Raw genomic sequence first — 22,542 nt, 5'->3', positions numbered from 1 at the left:
ACTACATCAAGGGACTTGGAATCCTCCAAGTCACCCGTAGCCACAGGCACCACAATAGGTTGGTTCATATGAAACGACGAAAACCACTTTATGCAGAAATTGAGGACGAGTCCTCAACTCTGCTCGATCCACATGGAAAATCAGATAGGGGCTCTTGTGAGACAAAGCCGCCAATTCGGAAACCGCCTCGCAGATGCCAAGGCCAACAACATGACCACTTTCCACGTGAGAAATTTTAATTCAACTGTTTGAAGAGGCTCAAACCAGTGTGATTTAAGGAACTGTAACACCACGTTAAGGTCCCACAGTGCCACTGGGGGCACAAAAAGAGGTTGGATGTGCAGCACTCCCTTTACAAAAGTCTGGACTTCTGTGAGAGAAGCCAATTCCTTCTGAAAGAATATAGATAAGGCCGAAATCTGCACCTTAATTATTTATTTATTAACAGTTTCTTATATAGCGCAGCAAATTCCGTTGCGCTTTACAATTTGAAATAACAACAACAATAACAAACTGGGTGATAACAGTCATAGAGGTAGGAAGGCCCTGCTCGCAAGCTTACAATCTATAGGGAAATAGCACCTTTCCTTGTGTACATATGCCTATCTATTGCATAGAATGAGAAGACATGTGAGAATATGTGTGGACTGTACAGAGTGGATGCAATTTGATAGGAAGGTTTATGAAAGTTATCTGGGCGGTTCTGGAATTTGATACGCTTGCCTAAAGAGGTGAGTTTTCAGGGAACGCTTGAAGGTTTGGAGACTAGAGGAGAGTCTTATTGTACGTGGTAGGGCATTCCACAGAGTGGGTGCAGCCCGATGAAAGTCCTACAGTCGTGAGTGGGAGCGAGTAATGAGTGTGGATGAGAGACGCAAAAAATAGAAATACCAGTATAAATTAAGTATCAGCTAAAATAATATATCCTGATGGACTATTAGAAGTAAATAAGGAGCAAATGGACACAACAACCACAATCTTTTGCAATTGCAAAAGATTGTGGTTTTTGTGTCCATTTGCTCCTTATTTACTTCTAATAGTCCATCAGGATATATTATTTTTGCTGATACTTAATTTATACTGGTATTTCTATTTTTTGCAGTGGTAACACTGTTGTCTGGCTTCACCTCAGCAATTGCAAAAGATTGTGGTTTTCGTGTCCATTTTGCTCCTTATTAACTTCTAATAGTCCATCAGGACATATAATTTTGCTGATACCTAATTTACACTGAGATTTCTATTTTCTCCTTTTTCCCATTCCTATTTACATTTTAATTTCATAGACTCTCACCATTGATTCAGGGCCATACCCCTGTCTAACATTGGCAGCAGATCCATCTATTTTCCTCTACTGGCCTATATCTGTCTCTTTCTTGATACTATGTAATTTGTGAACTCTCATCAGTGATTCCAGAGCTTCTTATTACCGCCTATTTTCTCTACTACCATACCACACTGGAAACGCCCGAAGCCATCCGAACTTGGAAGCTAATTAGTGTTGGGCTGGGTCAGTACTCAAGTGGGGGACCATTGAGGAAGACTCAGTGTAGTAGAGCACACATTGATTCCACATGCTCAGTGTCTAACATTGACAGCAGATTCACACTGCCATCTTATTTCCTACTGCTTCTTCACTTAGTATCAGCTGGATATAATGGGAATTTATATTCTTAATTGTAATCAGTATGCAGGTCTCATTGATTATTTATTTTGGCACTAAGACAGGATAGGTATTCATCTGTTATTGGAACGCAGCGTCACAAATTTACAAATATTTACATTAACCATTTATAATATCTGTATCTACTCCGTCAGCCGGTATATTATTATTAATACATTAGCAATTTTTGCCTATATTGTCTTTTCGATTGTTATTTCTTTCATTAACCACTATTTTCTTAATTTTTTGTCAATAAAAGTTGATTTTATTATTATATATCATATTTTGTATATTTCATTTCATATTTCAAAGTCAAGAGTGCACCCACAAAAGAGTCTTCTTTTCTCCTTGTTGTCTCCTGTGTGATCAGCAATGTGTTATCTAGTTTTTGGGGAGGGGAATTTCTCATTCATGATGAGTCACTAGTCTATTTGTATATGCTCCACAGGTACAGCCTTGAAGACATCCAAAGGGGCTGGCCTGAGCTTCCTGTCCACTACCTGTTTGGAATATCTATTGTTCTAATAAAAGTGATTTTACCTTTCATACATTTAATCATAACTATTTGTTGCAATGTCCTACAACTTAATAACAAGTATCAAATGAATCTACACATTAATCTGGTTGCTTAAATACCAAATATGACAGGTGTATCTGGCTTTGTTCAAATAATACACATACATGACATTACTTCATTATATAATTTTAAATCATCATGATGTCTGGCGCTTGATATTATTATAATTATGTACTGTATGAAATAAGTGTCGAATCCATCTCTGTGGCATGTCCGTGTAAATTGCGTTTGTTACCATATTTTGCTGTGCTCACTGCGCGTATTTGCAAGTATAGCGACTTATATGTGTGTAGAGTTTGTATGTTCTATGTAATATTTTTGACTTCGTCAGTCCACCCTTTGGCTGTAAACAATAACTGCCATCAATTATTAACATAAGAAAAAAAATATTTCATACAATAATCGGTGACCTAGACACAAGTATGTGTTCATTTCACAAATCAGACACTTGACTGTATTTGGGGAAGACAGGGAGGAGGACGAGACATCCTCTATATGCACTCGGCGGTCACGGGACCACTGTTTGGGTGTGGGGCAACATTCAACCTATAGAGTATAGGCCAAAGCACTGTCCCAGCATAATGTCTGATTTGCGACGAACGTTTCACACATACATGTACCTACGTCTTTGTACACTGATGTTTGGATTCGATTGAGGTTCTGCTGGGTAGATGAAGAAGACACAAACAAATCGTGAAAGTGACATATAAACTTTTTATGATCTACATATTCCTATCATTTTCTGAACATTGTTTCCATTTCTGGAACGTATGCTAGGTCTGTTTAATAATTGAACAAGGGTTATAAGTAGTGTCCTTCCTAAATAACATAAACCTTCGGAGTTCGGGGAGAGCCACTCATAAACCTTTCTTCCACATATATTAATGAGCTCTTTATCTGCAATGTGTGAATAGCCATTGTCTGATTGTTCCTGATTACCTCCGAACTCCATAACTGCTAGTCCTTTGATTTTTCTCTGACTTTAACAAACTGATCGGCTAATCCTGGGATCCTATAAGGAAATCACTCCTTCCTCCAGAACCAGTTCCAGTCCCACACTCGACTCCTCATAAAAAAACCTCGCAAAAATAGAATATCCTGAAAAAAAAATGTTTGTCAGCAGGAAAGAGAGAAAAGAGAAATAGAACAAAACAACTCTTGTTCATAACAAATCAATTACAATGACTGGTCTTTCTGCAATCCTTTAGTACGCTCAGGTAGTGTTCAACAGTGCCGCCTCTCAGTCTTCACGGAACAGAGTCTCTGGTGATACTTTTGTGATCTCACTCCATTTACGAGTTCCTTCCGGACTACCGACTTTCCTGCAATGGGAATCGTGGACCCAAGTCTCTCTCTCGGCTACTTTCACTGGGATAGTGCTGTCAGCAAAACTTGGTATGGTCCTTCCCACCTGTCTATTAGGCAACCTGAGCGTAAGAACAATCACACAGTCTCTTGGTTCACAATCAAGACAGTTAGTATTTGGCATACCAGCAATCAACAGTTTCAAGTTTTTTTGTCAAGTTCTCAAATGCTGGCTCATCTCAATAAGGTACTGTACTGTCACCTCATTGGTGTATTTCTGATCACTGTGCGGATCAATCATGACATGAGGTTGTCTTCCAAAAACAACCCAAAAAAAAACACAAATACCAAAACCAAGACAAAAACAAATTTCGAAGAGGGTGATTCGTTGAGTGAAGATCTGGGAGTGATTCCGATGCTACATAATACTAGTGGCAGTATCTATGATCACAATAGTACAATTTCAAGCTTTGATCCTACTTCTAGGGGTACCATTATCTACACACAAATTTCTGCACAATTTTTCTTTGCGGTAAACACAGCAGCATCCGTGGCGGCAGGAAATGCCTCTACCCAGTTTGAGAAAACATCAGTGCACACAAATACATAACAATAATTCCTAAAGGGTGTTAACTGTACGAAGTCGATTTGTATTTCCTGAAAAGATCCGTCTGCAGGAGGGATATGGGATGGCTCTGTTGGTATTGCTTTACCAATATTCTTCCTCAAGCAAGCAGGACAGGTCATTGCTCTCTTACCTGCATGAGAATAGAATCCTGGCGCACACCAGTAGGCTCTCATCAGCCTGCACATATCCTCTTTGCCTGGATGAGTCAGACCGTGTGCCACCTCAGCTAGACATGGAAGGTATGCTCTGGGGGCTACTGGCTTACCGTGTCCACCTGTTCACAGTCCTGAGGACTCCTGGCCATACCCCTTTGTCCTCCAGACTGCCTTTTCCTGTAGGGAACACAAATTTTTCATTTTAATTTACTATCGTGTGTTTGCAATGTAGAGTACCATGAGCATAACTCAAAAAAAAAAAAAAAACATCTCTAGAGGAGAGAAAGAAGAAGAAGAAAATTAAAAAGGAAATGTCAGGTTTGCCATTCACCAACAGGCATATCAGTGTCTATACAAAATTCCCCTCACCAGTATTCCCATTCTCCACCCTTTGTGCATGACAAGGCACACTGCAGTAATACTGGTGTTATCGTGCTGTTGAGATATACTGGGTTTCGGCAGAACTCTGAAGGACCTAGGAATGTGGAGTTTGAACTGTACTTGGTTCCATGTATTGTACCACCCTGTGTGAACACAAAAGATGAAGAGGAAACTGTAGAGAAACAGAACAGAGGTTGGTGACAGATGAGTTTGTAGAGGTGAAGATTTTATAAAAATTTGACAACTGGATTGGGCACTACGGGGGAGTGATTCTCTACTTGGTCTACTCCCCTTAAAAAAAATTCTGTGTTTATCATATCGCTATTGGGACTATCCCAGCCATCAATCCAGTGTCCTGTCCATCCTAAGTTCATAGGGAACCCGGTATCTGTGAGATAATTTCCTCTACCTGTGATGGACATGCATCAAGAACAGTAGAATGCGACATTAGTCTTCGTGGGTGTCTAACATACGTTGTACTTCCTGAGCGGGAGCACAGTGTATGTATATCATATCTAACAAAATTAAGTTAATCAGGGGCCATTTCTGCTAGAAAAAAGAAGCAGAAGTTTAGAGGCCACATCTTAACCCCAGCAAGTTTTGTCAAAGGGTAATGTTGCATTTATTTTGTTCTTCCCATTAGCTGAATGTGTTTTCTATATGGCTTATGATTCCTTACTATATGTCCCTTGATCCCGTCTATGTGTTTAATAATGTGGCTTGTGTTTTCTGTCTAGGGGGTCTATATTGACTATGTGTCCTACTACTCCTACAATCTCTGGCAAAATGCCCTTCCTTCCTACAAGTGTAATATATTATTGACCATTAGGGATCTGGGGTTTGGACTGTTGGGTCTTTCCTGTATGTGCCAGTATACTTACCGTCCTCAACCTCTCCACCTGTTGTACTCTGCGCCTAGCACTATTCTTGTGATGTTCAATAGCACACTATCTAAGATTAGCTACTGTGACCCCTTTCCAATTTTGCAAAGAAGTCTGCACCCTGACACTCAATGCCTTATTGAGCCCGTCCATTTGCACAGAGACAGCCACCTCCCATTTGCCGAATTAGTGTTTACCAGTGATCTTATCTAGATGGAGAGTTTTCTATTACTGCAAAAGACAAAAAAAAAAAAAGTTTAACAAGCTTCTAGGTCATGCGAAGTATTCAGTCAATCCTTCTCATCCCGTATTAAGGGTCTGTACATGGTCCAACAAACATTTCCGTGCTCATCTTGACTAGGGGCATTACTAGTAATGAATACTTCTTATATGGTAACTGAAAGAAATACCCGGGGGTTACCTTGTCTGTGTCCGCTTTACTAATGTGCGGCCAGATTTTTCTCCATTTCTGACGTTACGGTCTTGATTTTTTTGGGGGGGTTTTACTATATATGTACACAAATGATACCATACTTACCTGTTCCACTGGTCTCAGCCACTTCCCCCACAGGCTACTGCTCTTCTTTTACCGGTTGGATACTCCTCTGGGTACATGCGAAATGGCTGAAAACAATCAGGTCACCTTCTCCTCCTAAATAAAACTTCAACATTCATTAGTACATATATAGGTTACAGTTATATTTTTTAGATTTTTATTATTTTCTATAGTTTGTATGCTGGCCGTAACTGCTTCCACATCTACATATGGCTGTGTACTTGCATTCTCTTTTTTTCTTCCTACTTGTTTATTGTTGCTACAAGTTCAAACAGTTCTTATATTTCCATTCTTGTCTTATATGACTTTGGTTAGACATACCACCTGCAATACCTTAGGATCAAACTCACCAACCCCTCTTGCTGCCACAGGTTTAAACACTTTGTATGTCTGACCCTTTGTTTTCTGGATTTTATCAGACATATTTTTATCCTTTAGTTCTGCAATACCTCTGGTTCAAAGCTGCCCACCCTAGGGAATGGTACCCTATCTTTGTCAGTCATACATACCCTTTCAGACAAAAAGTCTTCAGTGTGTGGACCATATTTTCCACACATAACAAACCTCGCTGACCCCTTGGGCCGCGGCTCTTCAACCTGAACCCTGGCTACCATACGTCCACCGCTTGTGCAATTGGATCCCATCGCAGACTTTTTCCTTTTACGCAATCCCCAATGCACGACACGGATAGACGGTGAAAGTTCTTCGAGCGCTTTCACCCACTCCTTCTCCGCTGAGTACCACGACTCACTCCAATAGTGACCACCGCGTACCCAGTGAGGTCGACCTAATTGGTTTATATTTACTGGAAGTGCTAGGAGTGACTTACCTTTTCCAGCAAATATCCACCTCTGGAGATTTTACTGAGAGAGACCAGCGAAAACTCCCTATACACTTTTTATACACAAACCACACTTGCGTATGCTCTACACAGCGCTAATGATACCGCGATTTTACGCAAAACCTCGTAAAAGGGGTATCAAGTTGCTCTATGTACCGCACCCACAAACGCACGGTCCAATCGCACAGCATATAGGTACTTGTTACCTATCTGCCTTACGACCACTGGAATCGAATCACAAGCTGCAAAACCTCAGCCGGAGCGTATCAAAAAACTATATGGGTCACAATTCCCTACCATGCTCCTGTGTAAGTCTCCTCACGACTTACGTATTTCAAATCCTATACTAACGTGAGTCAGCTGCCTCACGCCACCAAGCCGAACGACGGGATCCCAAATTCCGGGGTTCGAATCCACTCACTCCTACGTTCGCTCACTCAAATACACTTTGTTTTTCTGTACAGAAAATTTTAATTCATTCAAATTGGCAGCTTTACCCCCAGAGGCAATACAGTTTAAACAAAAGTTTTATACTAATCTGCTTTAGAAACCGGGTAGTTTTGTGCTATTGTAGCATGGCTACTATTCCACCTTAATTGAACAAATATCGTGTGGTTTTATTATGCGCACACAACCCTACGCAAACTTGCGTAATTACGCAACCGTGCGTACCTCTATGCCACATGTGCGGCCTTGTGCCACGTGCACGTTTTTGTACGCTGTCCTCACGTTCCGTACCACGTGTACCAATGTGCGTACGCAATAAAACAAACCACACAGTCTCTATAAATGTGAGCAATACTAACTTTCTCTGACATCCTAGTGGATGCTGGGAACTCCGTAAGGACCATGGGGAATAGCGGGCTCCGCAGGAGACTGGGCACTCTAAAAGAAAGATTAGGTAATATCTGGTGTGCACTGGCTCCTCCCTCTATGCCCCTCCTCCAGACCTCAGTTAGAATCTGTGCCCGGCCCGAGCTGGTTGCACACTAGGGGCTCTCCTGAGCTCCTAGTAAAGAAAGTATTTGTTAGGTTTTTTATTTTCAGTGAGATCTGCTGGCAACAGACTCACTGCTACGAGGGACTAAGGGGAGAAGAAGCGAACCTACCTGCTTGCAGCTAGCTTGGGCTTCTTAGGCTACTGGACACCATTAGCTCCAGAGGGATCGAACACAGGCCCAGCCTCGGTCGTCTGGTCCCGGAGCCGCGCCGCCGTCCCTCTTACAGAGCCAGAAGCAAGAAGAACGTCCTGGAAATCGGCGGCTGAAGACTTCGGTCTTCATTAAGGTAGCGCACAGCACTGCAGCTGTGCGCCATTGCTCCCTATGCACACCACATACTCCGGTCACTGATGGGTGCAGGGCACTGGGGGGGGGCGCCCTGGGCTGCAATTAGAGTACCTTAACTTTGGCAAACAACACATAATATGGCCTAATAAGCTATATATGTGTAAAAATCCCCTGCCATAATACAATTATAAGAGCGGGAGAAGTCCGCCGAAAAAGGGGCGGGGCTATCTCCCTCAGCACGCTGGCGCCATTTTCTCTTCACAGTGCAGCTGGAAGACAGCTCCCCAGGCTCTCCCCTGCAGTTTCCAGGCTCAAAGGGTTAAAAAGAGAGGGGGGGCACTAAATTTAGGCGCAAACTGTATATAAAAAAGCAGCTATAGGGATAAATCACTTTCTATTAGTGTAAATCCCTGATTAAATAGCGCTGTGGTGTGTGCTGGCATACTCTCTCTCTGTCTCCCCAAAGGACTTTGTGGGGTCCTGTCCTCAGTCAGAGCATTCCCTGTGTGTGTGCGGTGTGTCGGTACGGCTGTGTCGACTTGTTTGATGAGGAGGCTTATGTGGAGGCGGAGCAGGTGCCGATAAATGTGATGTCACCCCCTGCGGGGCCGACACCAGAGTGGGTGGATATGTGGAAGGTATTAACCGACAGTGTCAACTCCTTACATAAAAGGCTGGATGACGTAACAGCCATGGGACAGCCGGCTTCTCAGCCCGCGCCTGCCCAGGCGTCTCAAAGGCCATCAGGGGCTCAAAAACGCCCGCTACCTCAGATGGCAGACACAGATGTCGACACGGAGTCTGACTCCAGTGTCGACGGGGTTGAGACATATACAAAATCCACTAGGGGCATCCGTTGCATGATTTCGGCAATAAAAAATGTGTTCCACATTTCTGACATTAACCCAAGTACCACTAAAAAGGGGTTTTATGTTTGGGGAGAAAAAGCAGCCAGTGTTTTGTTCCCCCATCAGATGAATTGAATGAAGTGTGTGAAGAAGCGTGGGTTTCCCCCGATAAGAAACTGGTAATTTCTAAAAAGTTACTGATGGCGTACCCTTTCCCGCCAGCGGATAGGTCACGTTGGGAGATATCCCCTAGGGTGGATAAGGCGCTCACACGTTTGTCAAAAAAGGTGGCACTGCCGTCTCAGGATACGGCCACCTTGAAGGAGCCTGCTCATAGAAAGCAGGAGGAAATCCTGAAGTCTGTATATACACACTCAGGTACTATACTGTGACCTGCATTTGCTTTAGCATGGAGGTGAGGAATTGTTTGGGGATGGTCTCTCGGACCTCGTATCCACAGCAACAGCTGGGAAGTCAAAAATTTTACCTCAGGTTTCCTCACAGCCTAAGAAAGCACCGTATTTTCTCTAACGTCCTAAGTGGATGCTGGGACTCCGTAAGGACCATGGGGAATAGCGGCTCCGCAGGAGACTGGGCACAAAAGTAAAAGCTTGAACTAGCTGGTGTGCACTGGCTCCTCCCCCTATGACCCTCCTCCAAGCCTCAGTTAGATTTTTGTGCCCGAACGAGAAGGGTGCATGCTAGGTGGCTCTCCTGAGCTGCTTAGAGTAAAAGTTTATTTTAGTTTTTTTATTTTCAGTGAGTCCTGCTGGCAACAGGCTCACTGCATCGTGGGACTAAGGGGAGAAGAAACGAACTCACCTGCGTGCAGAGTGGATTGGGTTTCTTAGGCTACTGGACATTAGCTCCAGAGGGACGATCACAGGTTCAGCCTGGATGGGTCCCGGAGCCGCGCCGCCGGCCCCCTTACAGAGCCAGAAGAACGAAGAGGTCCGGTGAAATCGGCGGCAGAAGACGTTCCTGTCTTCAACTAAGGTAGCGCACAGCACTGCAGCTGTGCGCCATTGCTCTCAGCACACTTCACACTCCGGTCACTGAGGGTGCAGGGCGCTGGGGGGGAGCGCCCTGAGACGCAATAAAAACAGAAATACCTTAGGATGGCAAAAGAAATACATCACATATAGCTCCTGGGCTATATGGATGTATTTAACCCCTGCCAGTTTTCCAGAAAAAAGCGGGAGATAAGGCCGTTGTGAAGGGGCGGAGCCTATCTCCTCAGCACACAAGCGCCATTTTCCCTCACAGTTCCGCTGGAAGGACGGCTCCCTGACTCTCCCCTGCAGTCCCTACAGAATCAGGGTAAAAACGAGAGAGGGGGGGCACTATTGGCAGCTAAATTATAAACAGCAGCTATAAAAGGGAGTAACACTTATATAAGGTTATCCCTATTGATATATATATATAGCGCTCTGGTGTGTGCTGGCAAACTCTCCCTCTGTCTCCCCAAAGGGCTAGTGGGGTCCTGTCCTCTATCAGAGCATTCCCTGTGTGTGTGCTGGGTGTCGGTACGATTGTGTCGACATGTATGAGGAGGAAAATGATGTGGAAGCAGAGCAATTGCCTGTATTAGTGATGTCACCCCCTAGGGAGTCGACACCTGACTGGATGGTTGTATTTAAAGAACTACGTGACAATGTCAGCACTTTATAAAAAACTGTTGACGACATGAGACAGCCGACAAATCAATTAGTGCCTGTCCAGGCGTCTCAGACACCGTCAGGGGCGATAAAACGCCCGTTACCTCAGTGGGTCGACACAGACCCAGACACGGATACTGAGTCCAGTGTCGACGGTGAGGAGACAAACGTAATGTCCAGTAGGGCCACACGTTACATGATCACGGCAATGAAGGAGGCATTGAACATTTCTGACACTACAAGTACCACAAAGAAGGGTATTATGTGGGGAGTGAAAAAACTACCAGTAGCTTTTCCTGAGTCAGATGAATTAAATGAGGTGTGTGATAAAGCGTGGGTTTCCCCCGATAAAAAAGTGCTAATTTCTAATAAATTATTGGCACTATACCCTTTCCCGCCAGAGGTTAGGGCACGTTGGGAAACACCCCCTAGAGTAGATAAAGCGCTCACACGTTTATCTAAACAAGTAGCGTTACCGTCTCCTGATACGGCCGCCCTCAAAGAACCAGCGGATAGAAGGCTGGAAAATATCCTGAAGGGTATATACACACATACTGGTGTTATACTGCGACCAGCAATTGCATCAGCCTGGATGTGCAGTGCTGGAGTTGCGTGGTCGGATTCCCTGACTGAAAATATTGATACCCTGGATAGGGACAGTATATTACTAACTATAGAGCATTTGAAGGATGCATTACTATATATGCGTGATGCACAGAGGGATATTTGCACCCTGGCATCAAGAGTGAGTGCTATGTCCATTTCTGCCAGAAGAGCGTTATGGACGCGACAGTGGTCAGGGGATGCGGATTCCAAACGACATATGGAAGTATTGCCGTTTAAAGGGGAGGAGTTATTTGGGGCCGGTCTATCGGACCTGGTGGCCACGGCAACGGCCGGAAAGTCCACCTTTTTACCCCAGGTCACCTCTCAGCAGAAAAAGACACCGTCTTTTCAAACTCAGTCCTTTCGTCCCCATAAGTACAGGCGGGCAAAAGGCCACTCATTTCTGCCCCGGGGCAGAGGAAGAGGAAAAAGACTGCACCAGGCAGCCTCTTCACAGGAGCAGAAGCCCTCCTCTGCTTCTGCCAAGTCTTCAGCATGACGCTGGGGCTTTACAAGCGGACTCGGACACAGTGGGGGCCCGTCTCAAAAATTTCAACGCGCAGTGGGCTCACTCGCAAGTGGACCCCTGGATTCTGCAGGTAGTATCACAGGGGTACAAACTGGAATTCGAGACGTCTCCCCCTCGCCGGTTCCTGAAGTCTGCTCTACCAAAGTCTCCCTCCGACAGGGAGGCAGTTTTGGAAGCCATTCACAAGCTGTATTCCCAGCAGGTGATAATCAAGGTACCTCTCCTACAACAGGGAAAGGGGTATTATTCCACGCTGTTTGTGGTACCGAAGCCGGACGGCTCGGTGAGACCAATTTTAAATCTAAAATCCTTGAACTCTTACATAAAGAGGTTCAAATTCAAGATGGAGTCACTCAGAGCAGTGATAGCAAACCTGGAAGAAGGGGACTATATGGTGTCTCTGGACATCAAAGATGCTTATCTCCACGTCCCAATCTACCCTTCTCACCAAGGGTACCTCAGGTTTGTAGTACAAAACTGTCATTATCAGTTTCAGACGCTGCCGTTTGGATTGTCCACGGCACCTCGGGTCTTTACCAAGGTAATGGCCGAAATGATGATTCTTCTTCGAAGAAAAGGCGTTTTAATTATCCCTTACTTGGACGATCTCCTGATAAGGGCAAGGTCCAGGGAACAGTTAGAAGTCGGAGTAGCACTATCTCAGTTAGTGTTACGTCAGCACGGGTGGATTCTAAATATTCCAAAATCGCAGCTGATTCCAACGACACGTCGCCTGTTCCTAGGAATGATTCTGGACACAGTCCAGAAAAAGGTGTTTCTCCCAGAGGAGAAGGCCAGGGAGTTATCCGAGCTAGTCAGGAATCTCCTAAAACCAGGCCAGGTGTCAGTGCATCAGTGCACGAGGGTCCTGGGAAAAATGGTGGCTTCTTACGAAGCGATTCCATTCGGAAGATTCCATGCAAGAACGTTTCAGTGGGATCTTCTGGACAAATGGTCCGGATCGCATCTTCAGATGCATCAGCGGATAACCCTGTCGCCAAGGACAAGGGTGTCTCTTCTGTGGTGGCTGCAGAGTGCTCATCTACTAGAGGGCCGCAGATTCGGCATTCAGGATTGGATCCTGGTGACCACAGATGCCAGCCTGAGAGGCTGGGGAGCAGTCACACAGGGACAAAATTTCCAGGGTTTGTGGTCAAGCATGGAAACATCTCTTCATATAAACATTCTGGAACTAAGGGCCATTTACAATGCCCTAAGTCAAGCAAAACCCCTGCTTCAGGGTCAGGCGGTATTGATCCAATCGAACAACATCACGTCAGTCGCCCACGTAAACAGACAGGGCGGCACGAGAAGCAGGAGGGCGATGGCAGAAGCTGCAAGGATTCTTCGCTGGGCGGAGAATCATGTGATAGCACTGTCAGCAGTGTTCATTCCGGGAGTGGACAACTGGGAAGCGGACTTCCTCAGCAGACACGACCTTCACCCGGGGGAGTGGGGACTTCATCCAGAAGTCTTCCAAGAGATGGTAAACCGTTGGGAAAAACCAAAGGTGGACATGATGGCGTCCCGTCTCAACAAAAAACTAGACAGATATTGCGCCAGGTCAAGGGACCCTCAGGCAATAGCGGTGGACGCTCTGGTAACACCATGGGTGTACCAGTCAGTGTATGTGTTCCCTCCTCTGCCTCTCATACCAAAAGTACTGAGAATCATAAAAAGGAGAGGAGTAAGAACTATACTCGTGGTTCCGGATTGGCCAAGAAGGACTTGGTACCCGGAACTTCAAGAGATGCTCACGGAGGACCCGTGGCCTCTACCTCTAAGAAACGACCTGCTCCAGCAGGGACCTTGTCTGTTCCAAGACTTACCGCGGCTGCGTTTGACGGCATGGCGGTTGAATGCCGGATCCTGAAGGAAAAAGGCATTCCAGAAGAAGTCATCCCTACCCTGATAAAGGCCAGGAAGGATGTAACCGCGAAACATTATCACCGCATTTGGCGAAAATATGTTGCGTGGTGTGAGTCCAAAGAGGCCCCTACAGAGGAATTTCAACTGGGTCGCTTCCTACATTTCCTGCAAACAGGACTGTCTATGGGCCTAAAATTAGGGTCCATTAAGGTTCAAATTTCGGCCCTGTCGATTTTCTTCCAAAAAGAACTGGCTTCAGTTCCTGAAGTCCAGACGTTTGTCAAAGGGGTACTGCATATACAGCCTCCTTTTGTGCCCCCGGTGGCACCTTGGGATCTCAATGTGGTTTTGGGGTTCCTAAAATCACATTGGTTTGAACCACTCACCACTGTGGAATTAAAATATCTCACATGGAAGGTGGTAATGCTGTTAGCCCTGGCTTCAGCCAGGCGTGTCTCAGAATTGGCGGCTTTATCTTATAAAAGCCCTTACCTGATTTTTCACACGAATAGGGCAGAATTGAGGACTCGTCCTCAATTTCTCCCAAAGGTGGTTTCAGCGTTTCACGTGAACCAGCCTATTGTGGTGCCTGCGGCTACTAGGGACTTGGAGGACTCCAAGTTACTGGACGTAGTCAGGGCCCTGAAAATATATATTTCCAGGACGGCTGGAGTCAGGAAATCTGACTCGCTGTTTATCCTGTATGCACCCAACAAGCTGGGTGCTCCTGCTTCTAAGCAGACGATTGCTCGTTGGATTTGTAGTACAATTCAGCTTGCACATTCTGTGGCAGGCCTGCCACAGCCAAAATCTGTAAAAGCCCATTCCACAAGGAAGGTGGGCTCATCTTGGGCGGCTGCCCGAGGGGTCTCGGCTTTACAACTTTGCCGAGCAGCTACTTGGTCAGGGGCAAACACGTTTGCTAAATTCTACAAATTTGATACCCTGGCTGAGGAGGACCTGGAGTTCTCTCATTCGGTGCTGCAGAGTCATCCGCACTCTCCCGCCCGTTTGGGAGCATTGGTATAATCCCCATGGTCCTTACGGAGTCCCAGCATCCACTTAGGACGTTAGAGAAAATAAGAATTTACTTACCGATAATTCTATTTCTCATAGTCCGTAGTGGATGCTGGGCGCCCATCCCAAGTGCGGATTGTCTGCAATACTTGTATATAGTTATTGTTACAAAATTCGGGTTATTATTGTTGTGAGCCATCTTTTCAGAGGCTCCTTCGTTTATCATACTGTTAACTGGGTTCAGATCACAGGTTGTACGGTGTGATTGGTGTGGCTGGTATGAGTCTTACCCGGGATTCAATATCCTTCCTTATTATGTACGCTCGTCCGGGCACAGTATCCTAACTGAGGCTTGGAGGAGGGTCATAGGGGGAGGAGCCAGTGCACACCAGCTAGTTCAAGCTTTTACTTTTGTGCCCAGTCTCCTGCGGAGCCGCTATTCCCCATGGTCCTTACGGAGTCCCAGCATCCACTACGGACTATGAGAAATAGAATTATCGGTAAGTAAATTCTTATTATCAGGTACAGTCCTTTCGGCCTCAGAAAAGCAAGCGGGTCAAAGGCGCTTCCTTTCTGCCAGAGGCAAGGGAAGAAGGAAAAAGGCTGCACCAGACAGCCAGTTCCCAGGATCAAAAATCTTCCCCTGCTTCCTCTAAGTCCACCGCATGACGCTGGGCTCCACAGGCTGAGCCAGGTGCGGTGGGGGCGCGTCTCCGGAACTTCAGCGACCAGTGGGCTCGCTCACAGATGGATCCCTGGGTTCTGCAAGCAGTATCACAGGGATACAAGCTGGAGTTCGAGGCGACTCCTCCTCGCCGTTACCTCAAATCAGCCTTGCCTGCTGACCTCAGAGAAAGGGAGGTAGTACTGGCGGCAATTCACAAGCTGTATCTTCAGCAGGTGATAATCAAGGTACCCCTCCTTCAACAGGGACGGGGTTACTATTCCACAATATTGTGGTACTGAAACCAGACGGTTCGGTGAGACCCATTCTAAATTTAAAATCCTTGTACATTTATATAAAAAAGTTCAAGTTCAAAGTACCTCAAGGTTGTGGTACAGGACTGTCATTACCAATTCCAGACGTTGCCGTCTGGTCTGTCCACGACACCGTGGGTATTTACCAAGGTAATGGCCGAAATGATGATGCTCCTCCGAAAGAAGGGAGTCATGATTATTCCGTACTTGGACGATCTCCTTATAAAGGCGAGGTCCAAGGAGCAGTTGCTAGTCGGCGTGGCACTATCTCAGGAAGTGCTGCATCAGCACGGCTGGATTCTGAATATCCCAAAGTCGCAGCTGATTCCTGCGACGCGTCTGCTGTTCTTGGGCATGATTCTGGACACAGAACAGAAGAATTTCTCCCGGAGGAGAAGGCCCAGGAATTATCATCTCTGGTCAGGGACCTCCTGAAACCAAAGCAGGTGTTGGTGCATCACTGCACGCGAGTCCTGGGAAAGATGGTAGCTTCTTACGAAGCAAGTCCCTTCGGCAGATTCCATGCAAGGATCTTCCAGTGGGATCTGTTGGACAAGTGGTCCGGATCGCATCTCCAGATGCATCGTTTAATTACCCTGTCCCCGAGGGCCAGGGTGTCTCTGCTGTGGTGGCTGCAGAGTGCTCATCTGCTCGAAGGCCGCAGATTCGGCATACAGGACTGGGTCTTGGTGACCACGGATGCAAGCCTCCGAGGTTGGGGGGCAGTCACCCAGGGAAGAAACTTCCAAGGACAATGGTCAAGTCAGGAAACTTCACTACACACAAATATTCTTGAACTAAGGGACATTTACAACGCCCTGAGTCAAGCAGATCCCCTGCTTCAAAAACAACCGGTTCTGATTCAGTCAGACAACATCACAGCGGTCGCCCATGTAAACCGCCAGGGCGGCACAAGAAGCAGGGTAGCAATGGCAGAAGCCACAAGGATTCTTTGATGGCGGAGAATCACATGATAGCACTGTCAGCAGTGTTCATTCCGGAAGTGGACAACTGGGAAGCAGACTTCCTCAGCAGGCACGACCTCTACCCGGGAGAGTGGGGACTTCATCCAGAAGTCTTCCAGCTGATTGTGAACCGTTGGGAACGGCCACAGGTGGACATGATGGCGTCCCGCCTCACCAAAAAGCTAATAAAAGATATTGCGCCAGGTCAAGGGACCCTCAGGCGATAGCTGTGGACGCTCTAGTGACACCGTGGGTGTACCAGTCAGTTTATGTGTTCCCTCCTCTTCCTCTCGTACCCAAGGTACTGAGAATAATAAGAAGGAGAGGAGTAAGAACTATACTCATTGTTCCGGATTGGCCAAGAAGAGCTTGGTACCCAGAACTTCAAGAAATGATCTCAGAGGACCCTTGGCCTCTGCCGGTTAGACAGGACCTGCTACTGCAAGGGCCCTGTCTGTTCCAAGACTTACCGCGGCTGCGTTTGACGGCATGGCGGTTGAACACCGGATCCTAAAGGAAAAGGGCAGTCCGGAGGAAGTAATTCCTACGCTGATTAAAGCTAGGAAGGATGTGACCGCAAAACATTATCACCGCATATGGTGGAAATATGTTGCTTGGTGTGAGGCCTGGAAGGCCCCAACGGAGGAATTTCAGCTGGGTCGATTTGTGCACTTCCTACAGTCAGGGGTGACTATGGGCCTAAAATTGGGTTCCATTAAGGTCCAGATTTTGGCTCTGTCGATTTTCTTCCAAAAAGAACTGGCTTCACTGCCTGAAGTTCGGACTTTTGTTAAAAGGAGTGCTGCATATTCAGCCCCCTTTTGTGCCTCCAGTGGCACCTTGGGATCTCAGCGTGGTGTTGGATTTCCTAAAGTCGCATTGGTTGAGCCACTTAAAACCGTGGAGCAAAAATATCTCACGCGGAAAGTGGTCATGCTGTTGGCCTTGGCTTCGGCCAGGCGTGTATCGGAATTGGAGGCTTTCTCATGTAAAAGCCCTTATCTGATTTTTCATATGGATAGGGCGGAATTGAGGACTCGTTCCCAATTTCTTCCTAAGGTGGTATCAGCGTTTCATTTGAACCACCCTATTGTGGTGCCTGCTGCTACTCGGGACTTGGAGGATTCCAAGTTGCTGGACGTAGTCAGGGCCCTGAAAATCTATGTTTCCAGGATGGCTAGAGTCAGGAAAACTGACTCGCTATTTATCCTGTATGCACCCAACAAGCTGGGTGCTCCTGCTTCAAAGCAGACTATTGCTCGCTGGATCTATGGAACGATTCAACTTGCACATTCTGCGGCTGGACTGCTGCATCCTAAATCAGTAAAAGCCCATTCCACGAGCAAAGTGGGCTCTTCTTGGGCGGCTGCCCGAGGGGTCTCGGCTTTACAGCTTTGCCGAGCTGCTACTTGGTCGGGTTCAAACACATTTGCAAAATTCTACAAGTTTGATACCCTGGCTGAGGAGGACCTTGAGTTTGCTCATTCGGTGCTGCAGAGTCATCCGCACTCTCCCACCCGTTTGGGAGCTTTGGTATAATCCCCATGGTCCTTACGGAGTTCCCAGCATCCACTAGGATGTCAGAGAAAATAAGAATTTACTCACCGGTAATTCTATTTCTCGTAGTCCGTAGTGGATGCTTGGCGCCCATCCCAAGTGCGGATTGTCTGCAATACTTGTATATAGTTATTGCCTAACTAAAGGGTTATTGTTATGAGCCATCTTTTCGTGAGGCTCAGTTGTTATTCATACTGTTAACTGGGTATAGTATCACGAGTTGTACGGTGTGATTAGTGTGGCTGGTATGAGTCTTACCCGGGATTCCAAATCCTTTCCTTATTGTGTCAGCTCTTCCGGGCACAGTTTCCCTAACTGAGGTCTGGAGGAGGGGCATAGAGGGAGGAGCCAGTGCACACCAGATAGTACCTAATCTTTCTTTTAGAGTGCCCAGTCTCCTGCGGAGCCCGCTATTCCACATGGTCCTTACGGAGTTCCCAGCATCCACTACGGACTACGAGAAATAGAATTACCGGTGAGTAAATTCTTATTATAATCGCTCACTTAGCACAACACCTAGTTTTTTTTTTCTGTATAAACCTTTAACGACCGAGCCAGACTTGCATGTTGTGCTTTATATTTACTTCCTTAAACACTTATTTCAGTTTTAACTATATAGCAACAAAGGTATCCGGTTTCACACAGATCTATAATGACTGCAATAATCTATAATTTAAATTATATGATTCAGATTGGATAGCTATCTTGCAGAACATACACTGATATAAATATACACATAATTATAATAATATTATTATATATATGTATCATTCACTAGCCTTCTTTGTGACTCATTCACCCATTCAGTGCTTCTAATTTGCATATCAAAGCTATTTGCTTTTCACTGCTAAGAAAAAGCAGTTACACAGGTTAATTTGCATTTCAATGGCTATTCTATAGCAAACAGAGAGTTAACTAAATCCTGGAAAAGAAGAAGAAGAAAAAAAGTATTTTTTTATTTTCTTTTTTTTTGTGTGCAATTTCTTACACCAAGCCAAGCATTTATCTCACCATTTACTCTCACTAGGCCCAATGGAAACTATTTGTAATTGACTATGGCATGGGCTAAATAAATGCATTGGTAACTCATAAATGGTGCTTGATGTGACCAAGGAAACTGATTGTTCTGAGCAGACTGAAAATCAGCTATTTAGAAAATGACCTTCCTAAAATGGCCACTGCTCCTCCCCCTTCCACATCCATGAGGTTTACACAAGATGGTGGACAGGCCATGTGGTTAGTCCAAAATGGAGGACAGACCATGCGGCTTCCTTTGTCACAAAGAAATCACACATTATACAAGCACCAGAAGTTATTTTAGGCCTGAGTTAAAAAACTATATCAAGGCTATGCAGCAACTTTTAAATGTACTTTTAAACCTACTTAACAGATAAAAAATCCAATCTGAATCAAACACAATATGACTTATTTGAACTTTGTTTTGCAACAAAAATACATTTTAGCATTTTAAATATTATGAGAAACGCATTGTCCCTTGAAATTTCATATCATTGGCTTACTGATATCACAACAATACACACGGATATGATTTTCTCAGCTTTACGATGCGTCCACCACAAGCTGATTGACCACAGCGTCGCATTTATAATGTACAGTGCATCATTAAGACCATGATATCCCGTAAGAGCCCTCATCTGTAAATGCAAAATTGTTTCCTTAAAAATATTTAAAATGCCCGCTCTAATATATATTGTAAACGCCTGCACCTCTTATTACCATGTGCCATGAATGTGCGCTATACATAGCAAAACACTGCATCCCATAAGAGAAAACAATACACCCACACATTATCTGAGTTCCAAAGCTCATTGATGTATATATTTGTTATTAAAAGGATATGGATTCAATATATTACAATGTACAGTATACACATAATTACATGATTACAATTTATACAGTAAGCAGTTAATACATACAGTTACAGGCCAGCATACAATACCATTATCTTTCTCATATAAATTCGTCTCTCCATATCACTCTCTCTCTGTAAAATCATGCAGGCACTCCATCATCGTCTCGGACAAAAACAGCAACTGCCTCCTGTGTGATCAGCAATGTGTTATCTAGTTTTTTGGGGAGGGGACTTTCTCATTCATGATGAGTCACTAGACTATTTGTTTATGCTCCACAGGTTCAGCCTTGAAGACATCCAAAGGGGCTGGCCTGAGCTTCCTGTCCACTACCTGTTTGGAATATCTATTGTTCTAATAAAAGTGATTTTACCTTTCATACATTTAATCATAACTATTTGTTGCAATGTCCTACAACTTAATAACAAGTATCAAATGAATCTACACATTAATCTGGTTGCTTAAATACCAAATATGACAGGTGTATCTGGCTTCGTTCAAATAATACACATACATGACATTACTTCATTATATAATTTTAAATCATCATGATGTCTGGCGCTTGATATTATTATAATTATGTACTGTATGAAATAAGTGTCGAATCCATCTCTGTGGCATGTCCGTGTAAATGCGTGTGTTACCATATTTTGCTGTGCTCGCTGCGCATATTTGCAAGTATAGCGACTTATATGTGTGTAGAGTTTGTATGTTCTTTCTATGTAATATTTTTGACTTCGACAACTGTGACCCCCTGCTTGCGCAGGAGCACCATTATTTCCGCCATTACCTTGGTGAAAATTCTCGGGGCCGTGGAAAGCCCAAACGGCAACGTCTGAAACTGGTAATGACAATCCTGTACAGCGAATCTCAGGTACGCCTGATGAGGAGGATATATGGGGACATGAAGGTATGCATCCTTTATGTCTAGTGACACCATAAAATCCCCCCCTTCCAGGCTGGAGATCATTGCCCGGAGAGATTCCATCTTGAATCTGAACCTCTTCAAATATAGGTTTAGGGATTTTAGATCCAGAATTGGTCTGACCGAGCCATCCGGCTTCGGGACCACAAATAGGGTTGAATAAAACCCTTTCCCTGTTTCACTAGGGGAACCCTGATAATCACTTGCTGTTGACACAGCTTTTGTATGGCAGCTGAAACTATTTCCTTCTCCGGGGGAGAAGCTGGCAAGGCCGATTTGAAAAATCGGTGTGGAGGCACATCTTCGAACTCCAGCTTGTAGCCTTGGGATACAATTTCGACCACCCAAGGATCCAAATCCGACTGAACCCAGACTTGGCTGAAGAGTCAAAGACGTGCCCCCACCGGTGCGGACTCCCGCAGCGGAGCCCCAGCGTCATGCGGTGGATTTTGTAGAGGCCGGGGAGGATTTTTGTTCCTGGGAACTAACCGTAGCTGGTGTTTTTTTCCCTCTACCTCTGGTGAGGAAGGAAGAGCCACGCCCCTTTCTGAACTTATGAGACCGAAAGGACTGCATCTGGTATTGAGGTGTTTTCTTCTGCTGTGGGGGAACGTAAGGCAAAAAAGAAGACTTACCCGCGGTAGCTGTGGAAACCAGGACCGTGAGGCCCTCCCCAAATAAAACTTCACCCTTGTAAGGCAAATCCTCCATATGTCTCTTTGAGTCAGCATCACCTGTCCATTTACGGGTCCACAGGGCCCTTCTAGCAGAAACTAACATGGCATTGGCTCTTGAACCCAAAAGCCCAATATCTCTCGCAGCCTCTCTCATATATAACGCTGCGTCCCTGATGTGACCTAAGGTCAACAAAATACTATCTTTATCTAGGGTGTCAATGTCAGATGACAAGTTATCAGCCCAAGCTGCAATTGCGCTACCCACCCATGCCGACGCTACTGCAGGTCTGAGCAGGGCTCCCGTAGTCGCATAAATTGATTTTAAGGTAGTTTCCTGCCTGCGATCCGCAGGATCCTTTAGGGCCGCCGTGTCCGGGGACGGTAGTGCCACCTTTTTGGACAAGCGCGTTAAGGCCTTGTCCACCGTGGACGAGGATTCCCACCGTAACCTGTCCTTTGAGGGGAAAGGATACGCCATAATAGTTCTCTTGGGAACTTGTAGTCTCTTGTCTGGAGTTTCCCAAGCCTTTTCAAATAAAGCGTTCATGAGATGGGGGAAACGTTACCTCAGGCTTCTTTTCCTTTAACATGCAGACCCTCGTGTCAGGGACAGGGGGGTCCTCTGTGATATACAAAACATCTTTTATTGCAATAATCATATATTGAATACTCTTGGCCACTCTTGGGTGCAACCTTGCATCATCATAGTCGACACTGGAGTCGGAATCCGTGTCGGTATCAGTGTCTGCTATCTCTTATGTAATAAAGC

General features: G+C 45.4%; 1 pseudogene; it reads left to right on the top strand.

Annotated features, from left to right (window-relative positions):
• Window positions 1-1,437: 1,437 nt before the first annotated feature.
• On the top strand, window positions 1,438-1,556 carry LOC134941726 (5S ribosomal RNA; annotated as a pseudogene).
• Window positions 1,557-22,542: the final 20,986 nt, after the last annotated feature.

The sequence above is a fragment of the Pseudophryne corroboree genome, chromosome 1, assembly GCF_028390025.1.
Source record: "Pseudophryne corroboree isolate aPseCor3 chromosome 1, aPseCor3.hap2, whole genome shotgun sequence".
Classification (NCBI taxonomy): Eukaryota; Metazoa; Chordata; class Amphibia; order Anura; family Myobatrachidae; genus Pseudophryne; species Pseudophryne corroboree.
The sequence above is the reverse complement of the archived record's forward strand: the minus strand, read 5'-3'. Positions and strand labels throughout refer to the sequence as shown.